The 18,079-nt window shown below is 34.5% G+C and overlaps 1 protein-coding gene, 1 non-coding gene and 1 pseudogene across 2 annotated transcripts in view; all 3 read left to right on the forward strand.

Annotated features, from left to right (window-relative positions):
• FSTL5 (follistatin like 5) overlaps positions 1-18,079 on the forward strand; it is a 711,768-nt gene that overhangs the window by 494,716 nt on the left and 198,973 nt on the right. The window lies entirely within an intron of this gene.
• LOC115303597 lies at positions 5,180-5,277 on the forward strand (annotated as a pseudogene).
• Positions 13,006-13,109, forward strand: LOC115303537. Its single transcript, XR_003914111.1, has one exon. It is a non-coding gene; the product is annotated as a U6 spliceosomal RNA (small nuclear RNA).

An 18,079-nucleotide genomic window follows, 5' to 3' on the forward strand; every position in this document is an offset into this window, starting at 1 on the left:
TTGTTCTATAGAAAAAATAACTCCAAAATAATTGTTTATTAACCACTTTTGTGTTTAACTTAACAAACTTACCTCAGCACACCTTTCCCAAATTATATAAATCTCTGCTCCTCAAATGGACTTTAAACTAGCTTTACCATCTTGCTGGTTCCCTTATTAATGGGATTTAAAAGACGATTTATTTCCCATTCACTTTAGATTTTTGTTAGAATTGTTTTAACTTTAAATTATTTAATGTTTCTTTATCTTTGAGAGAGAGAGAGAGCGGGAGACAGGCAGAAAGGAGACACAGAGTCTGTAGGCTCTGAACTGTCAGCACAGAGCCAAATGCGGGGCTCAAACTCAGGAGCCATGAGATCATGATCTGAGCTGAATGAGATAATGACCTGAGCTGAAGGCAGATGCTTAACCAACTTAGTGACTCAGGCACCCCTGTTTTAACTTATTTAAAGCTACGCTCGATGGTGTTCTAAGCTGCATGCGTCTGCAGTTCCCACACACTCCACAGGATATTTCGGTAAAATGTGCTTTTCACTTCCAGCAATTTAACTGAATAAAAGAGGAAGCTACTATTTACACAATTTAGTGGTAAAATTCTGTGTTAGTAACAGCTTTGTGTGTGTGGGGTGGGGGGTGAGGTGGTGGAAAGAATTTAATTGCCCTTACTGTATTAAGACAGTCAGAGACTTTTAACATCATCTGTGGCTCAAGAGAGATATGCATCCATGAAACACTGAGGTCACTGCTCTGTCAGTGCCTTGGTAATTGAATGTTGGCAAGGCATGAAATCTCTCTAAATCACAGCCTTTTTAAATTATTTTTCTTAACGTTTATTTATTATTGAGAGACACAGAGACAGAGCACGATCATGGGAGGGGCAGAGAGAGGGGGAGACACAGAATCTGAAGCAGCTCCAGGTTCTGAGCTGTCAGCACAGAGCCTGACACAGGGCTCGAACTCACAAACCATGAGATCATGACCTGAGCCGAAGTCGGACGCTCAACTGACTGAGCCACCCAGTTGCCTCTAAATCACAACCTTGTTATTTCCAAGAAAATAAAACATGTTCCAGAAACTTGCCTTACAGGTTTATAAAAAAATTATATTAAATGAAATATACATCTTTAAAGTAACACAAGATAAGGAGTAAAATCTATTAAGATTTAGTTCTCCTTCCCTCACAAGAGCATTTACCCCATTCCTTTTGTCCTCACTTAAATTCTCTTCATTTGCTAATAAGATTTTATCCTGTTATATCTGAATATGTTTAATAATCAAAGAACTGAAAAATCAACTTTTAAATAAATTAGTAGAAGCATATATGACACCAATGAATACTTCATAAGAGAGTATAATATTCACTTTCTAACTGTAAAATGCAAAATTAGTTATCCAGAAAATGTTCTATTTCAGACTCTTAATATTACATAGAATATGTTTCCTTGACACAAATCCATAGAGTAGAATATACAAATTACAATCTGGTGAGGAATATCCAAAAGAATACAATTACATTAACAGAAAGATATATTTGGTCATATAATTTACTTAGAAAAAAATCTTATTAGTCTTTGAATGATGCTAAGTTTCAAGACTTTGAAATAGTACACACCTATCTCTAATTATACCATTGCAACCATGTTTCTTTGAATCTATTTTCCTCCAAATATAAAACATTACCTCTGTGTGGTGGAATGGCAATCATTCGTATTGTTTTTATTGAAGTTGCCATTGACCTTGTCACACACTAAAATACATTTTATATGAAACAAATAAAACTTCAATATATTTCTAAATTGGAGGTAACTTTAAATGAGAGAAATTAGGATACAATAAATCAAGAATAAATCAAGATTTGAAGTGCGTAAGTCCCACTTAAATAATATGCTGAAATCTCATACAGCCTGCTTTAATTACCAAAGTTTATTCAGGGAGCAGTTTAACTTTGAAACTATACTACTTAATATATATCTATTGGTTTTTTTTATTATTAAAGCTGTCTAGTCAAAATATCGTGGTAATTGTGTATGCCTAAGAAAGCTGTATGGGACTTTGACTAATAATTGTATTGTTAAATGAATAAAATAACATAGCACCAAGTACCAAATTAGTTTTGTGGGTCACATACATTATTGATAAAAGAAAAGATTATAAATTGGTGGACTAAAAAATTGATGGGGAAATTCAGATTTTGGCTTTGAATAATTAGAAGGAACAGAATAATTCTAAATAATATGCAGAAACATTAATTATAAGGACACTTTATGGGGGCAGGAATGGATATATAATATTCAGAAAGGCATAGAATCTGCCAACTCCATGTAGTCACTCTTAGTATATAAGTCCACAGTAGGGAATGAAATTTTCCTGGCTTTAAATTAATACTGAAAAATGCCTCGGTGCATCTGATAATTTTTAACTTGTCCTGTAAGGAATTAATTTGTGTAAGTTTTGCTTATTTGTTTATAATTGAGCAAATATGTTACAGAAATGTGTGGATAGGCAGGATGGCATTTCGTGTCAGATTCCTATTAAATAACAGATGTAGATAGCAAGTGAGGTTCTGTCTCTTTCACACTTGCATATGAACCACCATCCTGGTGACAAATGAGGGGAAAGGCAGGGACAAAACATGACTCAAAAACTTGGGTCCTAGTTAATATTGTTCAGTACTATTTGGACTATATAGTACCCAGTATTATTGGTAAAAATGGAAGAATCTTGTGAATTGGTTTCTTCTAGGAATTAGAATATGTTTTACATAAATATGTTGACTTTGAAGTCATCTTGTAGAAAATATGTGTAGTTTGAAGATGCAAGATCTAATGCTCATATTTATAAAAACTTAACCAAAGTGTGACGTGAGTCAGATGCTCAATTACAATTATTTACTGTTTTGGAAATCCTTCAATTCTCCAGCTATAGGTATGGTTTTTTTAGACTACTGTTATTGAGCATCTATTTTATCTTAAGAAATGTACTTATATTATTTCATATGCTTATGACGAGAAAGGCATCAACATCCCAGTTTTACAGCCAAGAAGGGCTCAAAGAAAGTAGACAACTTCAGGGGCTGAGGTGGGCTGGAGATTGCTGAGAGGCCAGGTGTCACAGTAGCTGATGACACTACAAGACAAAATAAAACCTATAGGCAAGAGGCTAAATAGAGAAAGTGCCAAATCTCCCACTGTTCCAGTTTTCTCCATCAAATGGCACCAGTCAAGGGTCAGACGGATCAGCACAGACATGGTGGATTGCTCGCCTAAATGGAAGTAGTTGTCTCACTCCCAAGAGCTGAACAGAAGGATCCTGCAGTTTTATGGGCCCGGGTGGAGGAAGGGAGGGAAAGGTAAGAGCTAGGAGTGGCGAAGTAGTAAATACAGAGTCCAGAGGAGAAGAAAGTGTCATGTCCCTCCCCCATTCTTTCCCCTTATAGAGGCCTCAGCAGAAGAGCCTCTCACAGGTGTCTCTGACATCAGTTCCTGATGGAGGTAGCGCATGGAGGAGCTTGGGCTGCTAATACAGATAAGAGCATCACTGGCCAAGAGCGCCTGAGTTCTTGACTGTAACTTTCTCCAGAAATGGCCATGCATTGGCTGTGCTCCGAGTCTGGTGTAAGAAAGGCAGCTCTCCCTTGAAAGATCTCCTGACAAAAATTTGAACGGCTTGTGGTCAAGTCTGAAAGACTACATATAGATTTTTTGATCCTGAGACTGAGTCCTCAACAATTTGGCCATAAACTAACTCCACCCAAAATTTGTACCCATATGGCTTGAAAAAAATATCCCATTTTCTTCTATTCAAGATTGCCGTTCTCATTAAAAACATTTTTTATTTTCTTATAATCTCTTAGAATTTTACCATTCCTTTCTAATAAAGTATATGTTTGGAAGGGTTTGTTGCAACTTAGGATAGAAAACAGAACTGGAGGTAGAGACATATGTGGTAGTCACATAGGCCACTTAAAAAATGATGAAGGGAAAAAATGATGGAGGAAGAGTTCTTTGTGCGAGACTTATGTTGACAGCCATTGGGTTCTGCTGCCTGGATGTACCCTAAACATCACTGATCTCCAGATATAAAACAAACCTAGATTTTACCAATGATCCATTGCTATCATGTTTTTCTACTTTGTCTAACTCGTATCTATATACATGTTGCCTTAGCTCCCTCACTAACCTCCAAGGTCTTTGCTCACTGACAGTGCTTAATTCATATTTTGTAACCATATAATAACCAAATGGTATCTTCTTAGGAAGTTCCCTATGAATACTATTGAGTGGAGTATGCAAAACAGTCAATAAAATAGAGAGTTTTATTGGTCCTTAAGATCGGTGCCTTTTTTGGGGTACATCCAGGTGGCAGAATAACATGGCTGTCCATTAGTAGTCTGAATCTTGACATCAGAAGTGAGTAACTAACAAATTGTAATTGAGAGCTCAAGATTGGCACAACCAAGCTGATAGGAAGTTCAAAGGAATATATTACTAATTAGAAATGAAGGTTTCAGATTGAGATGCATTATAAAATTAAAACTTAAATTTCATTGGGATTTAATGTTACCCTTAATGGACAAAAGTGATTTTAAATGTCCTTTTTGGCATCTCTCTGCACATTAAAAGTAATATGTCCGTCATTCATCTTTGGTTAATTTGAGGAAGTAAAATGATTATACTTTGAAATTATGTTTTATATAGTAATTTTTCTTTAGGCATAATTTTAAAAATGGAGCTGCCATCCATGTGTTTCCTTTAAGCAGTTTTTATCATTGTGGTCATATTTCTTATTAGAGCATAACATTTGTACCTTAAGGAATCCTTTAGCTTCATCAGGGCTCATTGATATTTTAAATTCAATTTGTTGTTGTTTTGTTACAACTTCCCACAACTGAAATATTCTCCATAACTCAAAACATAGAGATTATAGATTTTCAAATCCAATCAGTTAAATAAAAACATGTTTGAGGAATTAACATGTTTTGAGTGTTTTTCACATGACAGACACAGTTGTGTTACATTAAATTGGTTTCTTCAATCATGATATTCAAATTCAATAATGAAAGGTGCACCCCCCCAACACACACCCATTTTAGTATGAGAAATGGAGGCTAAGAACACAGATTTAACCAAAATCACACAAAGAGAGGTAGAAGTGAAGTCAGAATTAAAAGCCAGATTTGGTGCTTGCTTAGCAGTACATAATATTAAATTGGAACAATACAGAAAGATTACCATGGCCTTGGTACAAGAATGGCACAAAAACATAAAGTATTTCATTAAAAAAAAAAGCCAGATTTGTTGACTTCAAAATCATACCATTTTCTCTGTATAGGAATGTTTCTATCCAATCTAATTTTTCCTTGTGTATTATATTTGAATTAAAAATGAGTTAGGGGTATCTGGGTGGCTCAGTTGGTTAAGCGCCTCAGCTTAGGTAATTAGCTCACGGTTTGAGTTGGTGCATTTGAGCCCCACGTGAGGCTTTGTGCTGACAGCTCAGAGCCCGGAACCTACTTTGGATTCTGTGTCTCCCCCTCTCCCTGCCCCTCCCCCATTGGCACTCTGTCTCTCTTTCTCTCAAAAATAGATAAACATTTAAAAAGTGAGTTATTTGGGGGGTTCCTGGGTGGCTCAGTTGGCTGACCAGCTGACTCTTGATTTACACTCAGGTCATTGTCCTGGAATTGTGGGATCAAGCCCTGTGTTGGTCTCTGCAGTGAACATGGAGCATGCTTGGGATTCCCTCTCTCTTTCTGTCTGCCCCTCTCCTCTGCTCATGCTCTCCCACTCCAAAAAAGAAAAAAAAAGTTATTTTGGCATATATTTCCATTTTAAGACTATTTCCAAGTCTATACTGATACTATAATAGTAGCAGCATAAATTTGGAATTTTTATTATAATAATTTGTATTTCAGATGTGAATTTACATGTTTTAGTACATACAGAGTAGAAATGGCATTATTTTAGTCAAATCTGTTTTAATATACCAGACAAATCACTTGATAATATTCCAAAATATCAGGTGGAAACTTACTGGTTATGCACGATTTATACCTTAAGTTACTATAATAATAGATATGAATATATGGTGAATTATCAAAAATTAATTCAATATAATAAGCCATTAAGATTTTCAGGGTCAATATTTGGCACAAATGTACCTGATAAAAGCACATTTCCTAAAATTATTGTGAAATACTGCTATTACAACTGGTAAATATAGAAAAATAGTCCAATTAAGACTTGAATTTGCATGTGATTAAAAGGAACTTTTTGTAAACTGTCATTTTCATATGATGGATATTTTATTCCGCTATCACATTAATGATAGCAGAGTTAAAATGGCAAACTGGTGTTTCTTAACACAGCTCCAACTGTAGCAGCTGTGATGCTGGCCAAAGAGGCCTGACGGGGCTTATGTCATTCAGCACAACATGACTGTGCGGCTGTCTTCCAGCCTAGACTGCATCAGACTTCTGTATAAGATTGGAACTCAATTTTGTACACAACAGATATATCCAAACTCAGCAATATCTACAGGACAGAAACTGATACAGATTGTGTGTGTGTGTGCGTGCGTGTGTGTGTGTGTGCGCGCTCCAAGGTGCATAGATCAGAAGTGAGAATACTTATTTTAATCTTACAATGGCATCCCTCTTTCATGTTTTACATGCTTAACTTATGGCAGAGGAGCAGATGACACTTGTTTTCACAAGCAGTGCACAGTTTTCTATTTTGTGAAATGGAGCTCTGTAAACACTTGAATATAATGAGCATACAAAAAGTAATTCACTTACATTGAAGGATGAAAGTTTTTAATGTGCTGGAGTTAAAAAATAATAGACCCTTGAACTATAGAGAACAAACTGATGGTTATCAGAGGGAAAGCGGAGGTGGGGGATGAGTGATATGGCGGAGGAGGACTGACTAGGCACTTGTCTTGATGAACACCCGGTGTTGTGTGGAAGTGTTGAATCACTATCTTGTACACCTGGAACTAGTATTACACTGTTAACTAACTGGAATTTAAATAAAAATGTGGGACAAAAAGTAAAAATAAAAAGTACTTTTAAAAAAGAAGTAAAAAGAAACAAGAGGGAAACAACAGCAAAATAATAGACATGTATTACTATAAATCTGTAGCTCTACTCACATTGTGAAGGAGCTTTTAATAAGCATTTATATATAAGAATGAAAAAATAGTATAAAATCATCAAATTTTAAGTGCACATAATTTTGCAAGCTTTTTAGTTATTCTCTGAATTATTATATCAGAAGTTATCCTGATTTTCAAACTTTAAAACAAAATGTAAATATGTGGAAAGGTATATGGAAAGAAAAATGAAAATAGCAAAATAAAAGTGCTTATCTCTGGTTTTCAGAATTGAAAGTAACTTAGACTTTCAAAACTTAGCATGTAGTCCTATTAATATAAAAAAATGGGAACTCAAATTTAGTGCAGTAAATTATGGAGTAGCGGTCCACACTTCAATTTGGCAGACAGGGGAATTCAAAATATGAATGGAATTACTGATGTTCTCCGTTAGTAATTGCTTCAAAGGCATTTTCTTAATTGGTAATAACTATCTTATCTCTTATGAGGAAGCATTTATCTCCCCACTGCCTTTGTCTTATGTAACATAGTACGTAACCAGTATTGGAAAATTGTGCTTTTGTACATCCATCCCTGTAATCTTTCTCATCACTTAAAAATTTCTCTTGCAAATTTAATTGCCTAAGAGCTTATGTGAGTTTAATTAAAGAGAAATAATAAATTTGAGATGTATAAGTGAGTCCTTGGGAGTTTTACCATGTTCAATATCTCTAATACGTTAAATAAAAGCTCTCCAAGCAAAGGGTACAAGATATTCGGCACAACTTTGCTCTTAGAGGTTCCACTTAATGAAGAAAAGCGATAGTCTTCCTTAACAGAAATAAGTAGGTATCTATCATTGACTTGAAATATTGTATCATGCCAGAAATCCGTCATTTGGGATAAATATAATATCATGATTTTATTATTTTTAATAAACCATGTCTCTCTCTCTCTCTCTCTCACACACACACACACACACACACATACACACACACATACAAAGCTGAACTTAAAACTAATTTATTATTTTTATTTTATTTTATTTTTTAATTTGTTGTCATGGTAGTTAACATACACTGTAGTCTAGACTTTAGGAGTAGATTCTCGTGATTCATCGCTTACATAGAACACCCAGTGGTTATCCCAACAAGTGTCCTCCTTAATGCCCATCACCCACTTTGCTCACTCCCCCAAACCCTCACCCTCATCAACCCTCAAATTGTTCTCTGCATTTAAGAGTCTCATATGTGAACCTAAAACTAATTTAAACAATTATAAAAAATTTCACAGGAAATAGTTTTACTGATTACATAACACTTCATTGTAATATTCTGACAAGGATTTCATTTAACTAATATAAAAAATAAAAATGATCTTAAAGAATGATAAGCATATTTTATAAAGAGTCCAGATACAATATTTCAGATTAAATTTATAAAATTTTTGAACAATTATTTATTTTTGAGAGAGAGAAAGAGACAGATCATGAGCAAGGGAGGGCAGAGAGAGAGAGGGGCACAGAGAATCAGAAGCAGGCTCCAGGCTCTGAGCTGTCAGCACAGAGCCCAACGTGGGACTTGAACCCACGAACTGTGAGATCATGACCTGAGCCAAAGTCAGATGCTCAACCAACTGAACCACCCAGGTGCCCCAGATTTAATTTTTAATGTTTATTTATTTATTTTGAGAGAGAGAATGCACAAGCAGGAGAGGGGCAGAGGGAGATGCGGGAGAGAGAATCCCAAGCAGGCTCCATGCTTTCAGTGCAGAGCTTGACATCAGGTTTTACTCATGAACTGCAGAATTATAAACTTAGGCAAAATCAATAATCAGAAGCTTAACTGACTGAGCTACTCAGGCACCCCTCAGATTTCAATTTTTTTAAATATATGGTCATTTGATGACCATTTATTTAAGTTAGTGCCACATAAATGTTGAAATAAAAATGGAATAATTGGAATGAATGTATGTTTGTAGTGAAAATTTTAAAAACAAAAAAAGCAAAGTAAAAATTCACTTTCTAATCATGTTTTTATCATTGTTAATACATTTGAGAATGAGATAGGAATGGTACTCATTAATATCATAATTTCTAATTGGATTCAGTATCTTATGAAATAAAACATGGGCCAAAAAATTTGAGAAATTTCCCACTGTCAAGGATGAGTTCCAGATATAATCTCAAATACAACTCTGTGTGTGTGTATTTCATATAATTTTAACCACCATTACCCCCTTGTGATGCTTGATATTTCTGTAAGCCCATCAGGAAATTCTAGAAATAAAGTTAGAGCAGAACTGAGGCTCTCTGTCTCAAAAATTTATCATAAAGTTAAAAAGGAAATATTTAAGTGTTGGCCTAAATAATATTTCTCATGTTGGAGACACACGTCTGGGTTATATGTATTTTTACTTGACACTTATTGAAACTTCATAATTTTGTCCTTACATCTGTGAATACATCTTTCCTGTCTTTGCTTTTATCTTCCTTGACTTACTGCACCTTTTAGAAACTCCAGTACAATGGTGAATAAAAATGATTGTAAGGGGAATTTTTCTCTTCTTCAAATCTCAAAAGGAAGCTTTAAGGGTCTGACCCTCCAATATGATGTTTGCTCTAAGCATTTTGAATACCTGTTGGCAGATAAAGGAAGTTTGTTTTATTTTGAATGTCCTAAAAGTGTTATCATCAATGATTCTTTTCTATCAAATATGTTATTCTTTCAGCAGTTATTGGGATGGTTATGAATCTTCTCTTTTAATCTTTTACTGTAAGCTGAATTTTATAATATACATTAACCTTTGTTTCCTGGATAAAGCAAATTGAGCATGATTTATTGTCATGACCAAGATATCCCTTATCAGATTGAGGTAATCATTTCCTGTTCCTAATATCCAGAGAATTTTATCATTAACGAGAGTTGTAAATTGTCCAGTGGTTTTTTTTTTCTTCATTTATTAAAGTAATCATGCTATTCTGATAACATAGTATTTTATGGTATTTAGTTTTTAAGGTTTAAATTAACTTTTCAATTCTGAAATAATTCTATTTGTTCATACTATATTATCTTTTTATGTTTTATCATTTACATATATTGCTGCTTTCAAATAGTAATATTTTAATAGTTTTATGTCTGTATTTATGAGATGCTATAATTCTCTATTCTAGTAATGTTTTTCTCATGCTGTGATATCAAGTTTTGTCTGAACTCAAAATATGTTGAGGTGTGCTTTCTTCTGTAGTTGTGGAAGTTTGTGTAAGATTGATACATTAGTTCATTCCTTCGTCTGTCTAGGATTCACCATTGAAAACGTCTAAAATCTGAACTTTCTTGATGGGGAAAGATTTTTGATAATATATACAATTTTTGAGAAATATAGGGCTATACAGATTTTTCTATGTCATCTCTTGTTGACTGAGATAACACATGGGCTCTATCTCACCAACCACTAGATCAAGACCTGAGCTGCAATCAAGAGTCGAATGCTTAACTGACTGAGCCACCCAGGTGTCCTGTGATTCTTTTTTGTCATTCCTTATTTTCCTTTGAATCTTTGATCCTATTTATAGTAGCCTTTGTAAAGTCCTTATTTACTTAATGCAATAGCTCCATTATCTAAATATTAGTTTTTATGGACAGATTCTTTTTTTTTTCTCTTGAATTTGATCATGTTTTTACTATTTGCTTGTCTAGTTGATTTTTAATTGGATAGTGGATAATAAAAATGCTATTTTATGGACACTCTGGATCATTTATCTTTCTCTGAAGAGGGCTCCTTTTTCCCCTTCTAATAGGCAGATTAAATGACTGGACTCAAATTCCAAACTCTCTTACCTTAGGTAGTAGTAGAAAGTTCTTCTCAATATCTCTTATATGAGCATGGTTCAAAATGGAAACTATTAAAGGGATTTAGATGTAGGCAGAAATAGTTGGTTAGAGAACGTAGCTGAAGTATTGAAAACAGGGCGTTTAAGAAAAAATAGATATTGTAGCATTCAGGGCAAATATAAAAAGTCAAAACTGGGACACGTGGGTGCCTCAGTCAGTTGAGCGTCTGACTTCAGCTCAGGTCATGATCTCACAGCTCGCAGTTTGAGCTCCGCATTGGACTCTGTGCTGACAGCTTGGAGCCTGGAGCCTGCTTCGGATTCTGTGCCTTCCTCTCTCTCTGCCCCTCCTCTGCTCATGCTCGCTCTCTTTCTCTCTCTCTCTCTCTCTCAAAAATAAATAAACATTAAAAAAGTTTTTTAAGTCAAAACTAGGACAGTTGTAAAGTGAAAAGTGTTTTGTTTTGTTTATTTTTCCAGCCCAGCATTACTTTATCTTCTTAGATAACCATCTCTCCATGACTCTGTGTCCATGGGTCTCGATGAAGCTGACCTTATCCCTAGTTCTAGATGGCACACATATAACACCATCTACTCACCAAAACATGTACTCACCATCAATCCCAAGTTTTGGATGAATCGATAGATTTTTTTGAGCTCTTTCTGCTCTGCTTAGATTTATAGGGATATACTGCTGTGGTCACACCCTGAGAAATTCTATTATGGGAGCCGTCATGTGGATATAGTCAGCCTGAAAATGAATATATCATATTAAAAAGCAGAATAGAGGTGTAGAAACAACAAAATGTAAGAGTTTCATGACATCCATTGATATTCAGGATCCATTTGTACCCAAAGCTAGAATTTCTATGTGCTAACTTTGATATTAACAAAATATATGAAAAAATGGAGGAAGGGTAGGGCAATGAAAATTCCTGAACAACGTTGTGATCAAAACAATTAAAAAGTAAAGTAGAAATTTTCCCTGATCAAATCTACACATTGTCATAACTAGGAGTTGAATATGAATACAAGTAATAGAAAACTCAAAAAACAGTGTCTTAATTAAGTAAGGATGTGTTTTCTTTTTGTAATCCAAGTCAAGATTGGGCAGGCTGGAGACGGATCAGGTGTGGCCTCGGGAACTACAGACTCATTCTGTGTCTTCCTTTGTGATGATGGTTGCACTCTGGACATCATGTACACATATTAGACATAAAATAATGCCATGATAGAAAGGGCTTGTCATGAACATTGGATAAGTCAGTAAATTAGGGCTTTTACTTAAATTAAGGCTCAGGATAAAGGAGGACATTTAGGAAGAATGACAAAAAAATATGTGAGATAATATGGTGAAGAAACATAAATATTTCTTTCTTAGAAATGAAGGAGAACTTTATTTTTTTCTTTTCACTGAGAAAGGCAAAAAGGCGAAGTATGTGGAGGGGGTCTTAAGAATATGTTAAAAATCACCTCTGGGAGAGTTTCACTGTGAAGTGTTTTCTCCCTTAACAAGATCTAATAATTAGCTGGCCTGGAAAAAGTAATCTATATTTTTAAACAAGCACTTATTGAGATTTTGATACAAGTAACGTGCAAATTACATTGTAAAAAACAAGAGTATATTTTAAATAAGAGAGGAGAGAAGATACAATATCTCATACATTTTCTCTATAAAGTAGATTAAAAAGTTCCTATGCCTATTATGATAGTTTTATGAATGAGACTTAAGGCTTGAGGAAAAAATAAATGTGAACATTGTGTCAGGATAGCCACAAAATGAATACAGCTTTGATTAGATTGGTCATGGCCCAAATCATTCTGCTCCCTGTTTTTCTAGCCACATGCTTGTGTAGTGTCAACTTCCACAACAACAAAAATCAAAATAATTTACTGTAAGGGCATTGACAGACTAAAATAATACAAACTTGAGATCTCTAATATCAGGTGACCTATCTAAAAGAAATATGAAACAAATAAAATAGTTATAGCTTTTAAACTTAAACTTGTTTATGCGTATTCCTAATGTAAGCATTTCCCTGCAAACTACATAAATTTTAAACAGTGATGAATATGTAGAGTGCTCCCTTCGGCAACACTATACTAAAATTGAAACGATACAGAGATTAGCATGGCCCTGCACAAGAATGACGTACTGAATACGTAGAAATCTCAACATGGGTTTTGCAGATACAACCTTGGGTTTTATCCCCTGAGGATTGGATTTAAAAAAATTGAAGGAAGCAAATCATAGAAATATTCAGAGGGGCGCCTGAGTTGCTTAAGCATCCGACTTCAGCTCAGGTCGTGATCTCACGGTTCGTGGGTTCAAACCCCACATCGGGCTCAGCGCTGACAGATCAGAGCCTGGAGCCTGTTTCTGATTTCATCTCTCCCTCTCTCTCTCTGCCCCTCCCCCACTTGCAGTCTGCCTTTTCTCTCTCTTTCAAAAATAAATAAACATTAAAAAATTAGAAGTATTCAGAAATACCAATCCACATTAATAATACTTTAATAAATGAAAAAGGAAAATACCACTTTTGTAAGGCTGCATTTTGCTCTTTTTTTTTTTTATTTGAGAGACAAAGAGAGACAGCGCGAGCATGGGAGGGTCAGAGAGAGAAGGAGACAAGAATTGGAAGCAAGATCTAGGCTCTGAGCTGTCAGCATAGAGCCTGCTGCGGGGCTCGAACTCAAGAACCGGGAGATCATGACCTGAGCCAAAGCTGGAGCTTAACGACTGAGCCACCCAGGCGCCCCATGCATTTTGTTCTTAACCATGATTTAAGTACTGAGCTAAGGGAATGCAGCACATGCAATAGGCAGCTGTGGGAAGACTGGGCTCTACCGTTGTGAAGGGCTGGTTATTAATCCTTTAACTAGATGTCTGGTCTAGACTGAGATTTGGAGCCTCTTTCTTCATTGTAAAATGAGGATGGTAAACTTTTCACACATGACATTAGGTTTGTAAAGTGTTTAGCACAGTTCTCTCCGCTTTTTCTAACAATAAAGTAATAAAATCTGAAGATACACTTAGTAAAAAAAGAAAAAGAAAGTGTGAGAGAGAATTGTTGCTCTTTTAAAAGTCCAATTACCAGAAATAAGAGAATATTATTGCTGAGTGGCAGATACAATCCAAACCATTTTAAAAGGTGGCTTAATAAAGTAATTTTGACAGAAAGAAGCTCAGCGTGCAACATTAAAAAATGTTTTACTATAATAGCCTACTAAAAAGTTTATATACACATGATTATGGAAAATGTTGAATGTATTGGAAGTATACTGATAGTGTAAATATAGGAGCACTGAAGAAATGGAGAATATTTGTACGATTTCATTATAATGTTTCATTATAATGTTTGATCTGTTGAGTGGAATTAAATCCCATTTTCACTTATTTTAACATTTCTTATCATGCCACACGGATTGACATGCTTATAATGAAAAATTAATAATATTTTTATGAGATAACAAAAGTATTGTATGACTCTTTAAATATTTTCTATGTTTAAAGATTTTGATATTTAAAGAGGCAAAAAGTCAGAATCTTTTTACTCTAGATATAAGTACCACATTTGATTTTTTTTTTTGTATGTAGCCTTTGTGTATAAACTGCAAGAAAGGATTATGTGGTTTCCTAATTATTCAGGAAACTTCTATCCCCTTTATTTATTTTACCTGGTCGTTTCATCTTGATTGATCACAGTTTCTATTATCTCAATGAATCTCTCTAATTGAGGGAGAGATAGAGATAGTAATGAACACTGATTGCAATCTGATGTTTAAATTGAAGTTCTCTTTTACTCCAATATTTTTGAAACTGTCAACCATTGAATGATGAAGAGGTGTTGATGAATTTGGAGTGATTGTAAACACTAGTCCCTGGTAATAAACTTGTTTAAATATAGTGTATTGTATAATTGGTGGAATATACAAATGGCTTGCTGTCAGAGTATAGGTAGAGAGTTTATTAATGAGAATAGGTTGTTGTGGAATATAGTCATAGTTGACAATGATTGTGATTACTTGCAATTTACCAGAAACGTTATGTGCTTGTATCATGCAACATCAACATTTTTATTCCTACCAATCGGTGAAGCCAGCTGACCTGTGAAATGGAATCCGAGTGTAGAGAATGGAATCCAAGTTTTTTCCAAGGTTCTTATTTCAAAATCTTTGTGTCACTCTGCTAAATTACTTCTTTCTACTTCCACTTTAATGAATATCTATTTTGTGATGCATAGTATACTAGAAGATTTGATGACCTAAACTTATTTATTCAAATAAATTCAGTTTTACTAATCTTATTTTAAAGATGAGGAAACTGAAATTCAAAGAAGCCAACTTTCTCAGGATCACATAATTGTTCAACATCAGATCAGTTGTTTCATACCAGAATAACACTGGGAAGTTTATCAGGATCCAGACAGAATAATTAAGCTTTAAAGTTATACTAATTGTATTAACTTGATTTTTTTATAATTCTGAGATAAGATAATTACTAAATAAGAATGTCAAAATACCATAGAAAAGATTAGCCCTATCTATTATAAAAACCACACTGGAAAACTCCCACTTTAAGGGGTTCAAATAAATTGTAAGCAAGAGTATTTTTAAAAAGGAATTATTGAGTTTATATATTGAGTTAATAGCCCATACCATTTTTTAAAATTTAAGCACTCAACTATTGTCTTTCTTTATAAGAATTTGGGAATGTAAAAAATAAGGATAAAATAACTAAACATTAAAATGATTTTATTAATTGGTCAGTGATATATAAACTATAAATGAGCTACATTAGGAGTTCATATTTTGCATATTTTATGTTTGTTTCAATTCAAAGTCATCACAGAAAAATGAATACTTTAAACATGACCTTCAGACTTCATAGTATTTTCTGCATTCTCTATACTTACGTTATTAGTTCACAGACCAGATATGTTTCAGAAATGTTATATATGAAGTAAAACTTGTAATTTTTATTTAAAAGATGCTGAGGGGATGTGTTCTTTAAAGGAAAACTCAGATGAATATTTTTGAAATGCAAATAAAACTTATTGCATATTGATTTACCTATATGTTTTCTTAAACTGGATAATATTTGAAGACATTATTAGGGATTTTGTCTTCTGGTCTCCCTGTTTTCCCACTCTAGTCTCTAGTTTTCCTACCCCAGGGCCTTCTTTTTCATCAGCATCAGCATTCTGTGATTACATGATTATGCCACCGTGTTAAGTTTTGAGAGCATTCTACTAGGTGCTGCATTAGTGAATTGTCACTTAATTAGTTTTTGTTTCTAAGAAATTCTATGATTATATTTTGAGTTCAATAGATATAGTTTCCTTCAGGGTCTGTTAAAAGATTTGTTAGTACCAGGGTGCTTGGGTGGCTCAGTCAGTTGAACATCTGACTCTTGATTTAGGCTCAGGTAATGCCCCTGGGTCATCGGATCGAGCTCCGTGCTGAGTTCCATGCTCAGTGTGGAACTTAAGATTCTCGCTCTCCTCTCTGCCTCTGCCTTTTCCCTCCACGCGTGTGCTCTCTCTCTGTCTAAAATAAAATTTAAAAGAATACTGAGGAAAAAAAAGATTTGTTAGTACCTTTTTTAGCTCCAAGCTTCTTTGAATTTCAGTATTCAGTCTTAAGATATAATTATTAAACTATTTAATATTATAATAACAGAACACCAATAATAGATATTTATGTTACAATTGCAGTGTTGCAGACATACTTGTCAGTATATTTTACTAATAGAATCATTGAAACTTGTAACATCATTAATATAATATTATCACTAATATTCTCATTTTATAGATAATTCAGAGACGAAAAGAAACGTGGGACTTCCTTCATCACATAATTCTTTCTTTTAGTAAAGATTCTACTTCACACCTTTTCCTACAAACCCCAGTCCCTAAATACTGTTAACTAGTTTTCCAGTTCATAAACAGAAATTCCCTCTGAGGCTTTTATAGCCTTATATGCCATCATTGAAGTCCTAATAAATGATATTGTGTCATTAATGCCCTAATAAAGATATTGTGTCTTCCCTACTTCCAATCTCCAAGTAAACTACATGATCTTTTATCATTGTTAAAAGAATCTAGAAAATCATATCACAAGTTTATATTAATATGTTAGTGGGCGCTAATGAATATCACAATAGTAGAACATAATAGTGTGGATTTCAAGCACCAAATTAATTCACCCTGATCATACACTAGTTCTGGTGAAGGGAAAAATAAAGAAATCTGACTTTTATAGCCCTACAAAATGCCACTGATTTTACTTTCCTTTAGTGAAAAAACACACTAATGGGTACTTTGAAATAAATCCTTGTTCTTTTATTACTGCACTATTAAATTATGTACTATTTATTATCCCAAAGGTAGTAGGCATAAAACATTTTATTTTAATAATATGAATACAATATTTCAACTTATTTTTAAAACTATTTTTGTGTATCTATTATTTTATTGTTTTTCCTTTATTCGAAACTAACACTGAAGTTGTACTTTGTTTTTTGATTTTGTATTTATGTTCTTCTCAAGTTTGGCAATTAAGTAAAGTTCTGCATTAGAGGTTGTTAAATATTAGGGGTGCCTGGGTGTGTCAATTGGTTAAGCGTCCAACTTCTGCTCAGGTCATGGTCTCATAGTTCATGAGTTTGAGCCCCATGTCAGGCTCTGTGCTGACAGCTCAGAGCCTGGAGCCTGTTTCAGATTCTGTGTCTCCCTCTCTCTCTGCTACTCTCCCGCTTGTGTTCTGTCTCTCTTCCTCTTTCAAAAATAAATAAATAGGGGCGCCTGGGTGGCTCAGTCGGTTAAGCCTCCGGCTTCGGCTCAGGTCAGATCTCACGTTCATGGGTTGGAGCCCCGCGTCGGGCTCTGTGCTGACAGCTGGCTCGGAGCCTGGAGCCTGCTTTCGGTTCTGTGTCTCCTTCTCTCTCTGCCCCTCCCCCTCTCATGCTTTGTCTCTCACTGTAATAAAATAAATAAAACATTAAAAAAATCAAAAATAAATAAATGCTAAAAGAAAAAAATAAGTTGTTAATTATTAGAAGGCACACAAAGTGAGGAATCTCCTTTCTTGGTTTCCCACACACTGGTGATTTTATTTTTGCACTTCTGGGGGATCTTGAGTCTTCTTGTTTGT

Source organism: Suricata suricatta, chromosome 1 (genome assembly GCF_006229205.1).
Source record: "Suricata suricatta isolate VVHF042 chromosome 1, meerkat_22Aug2017_6uvM2_HiC, whole genome shotgun sequence".
In the NCBI taxonomy this organism is placed as follows: domain Eukaryota; kingdom Metazoa; phylum Chordata; class Mammalia; order Carnivora; family Herpestidae; genus Suricata; species Suricata suricatta.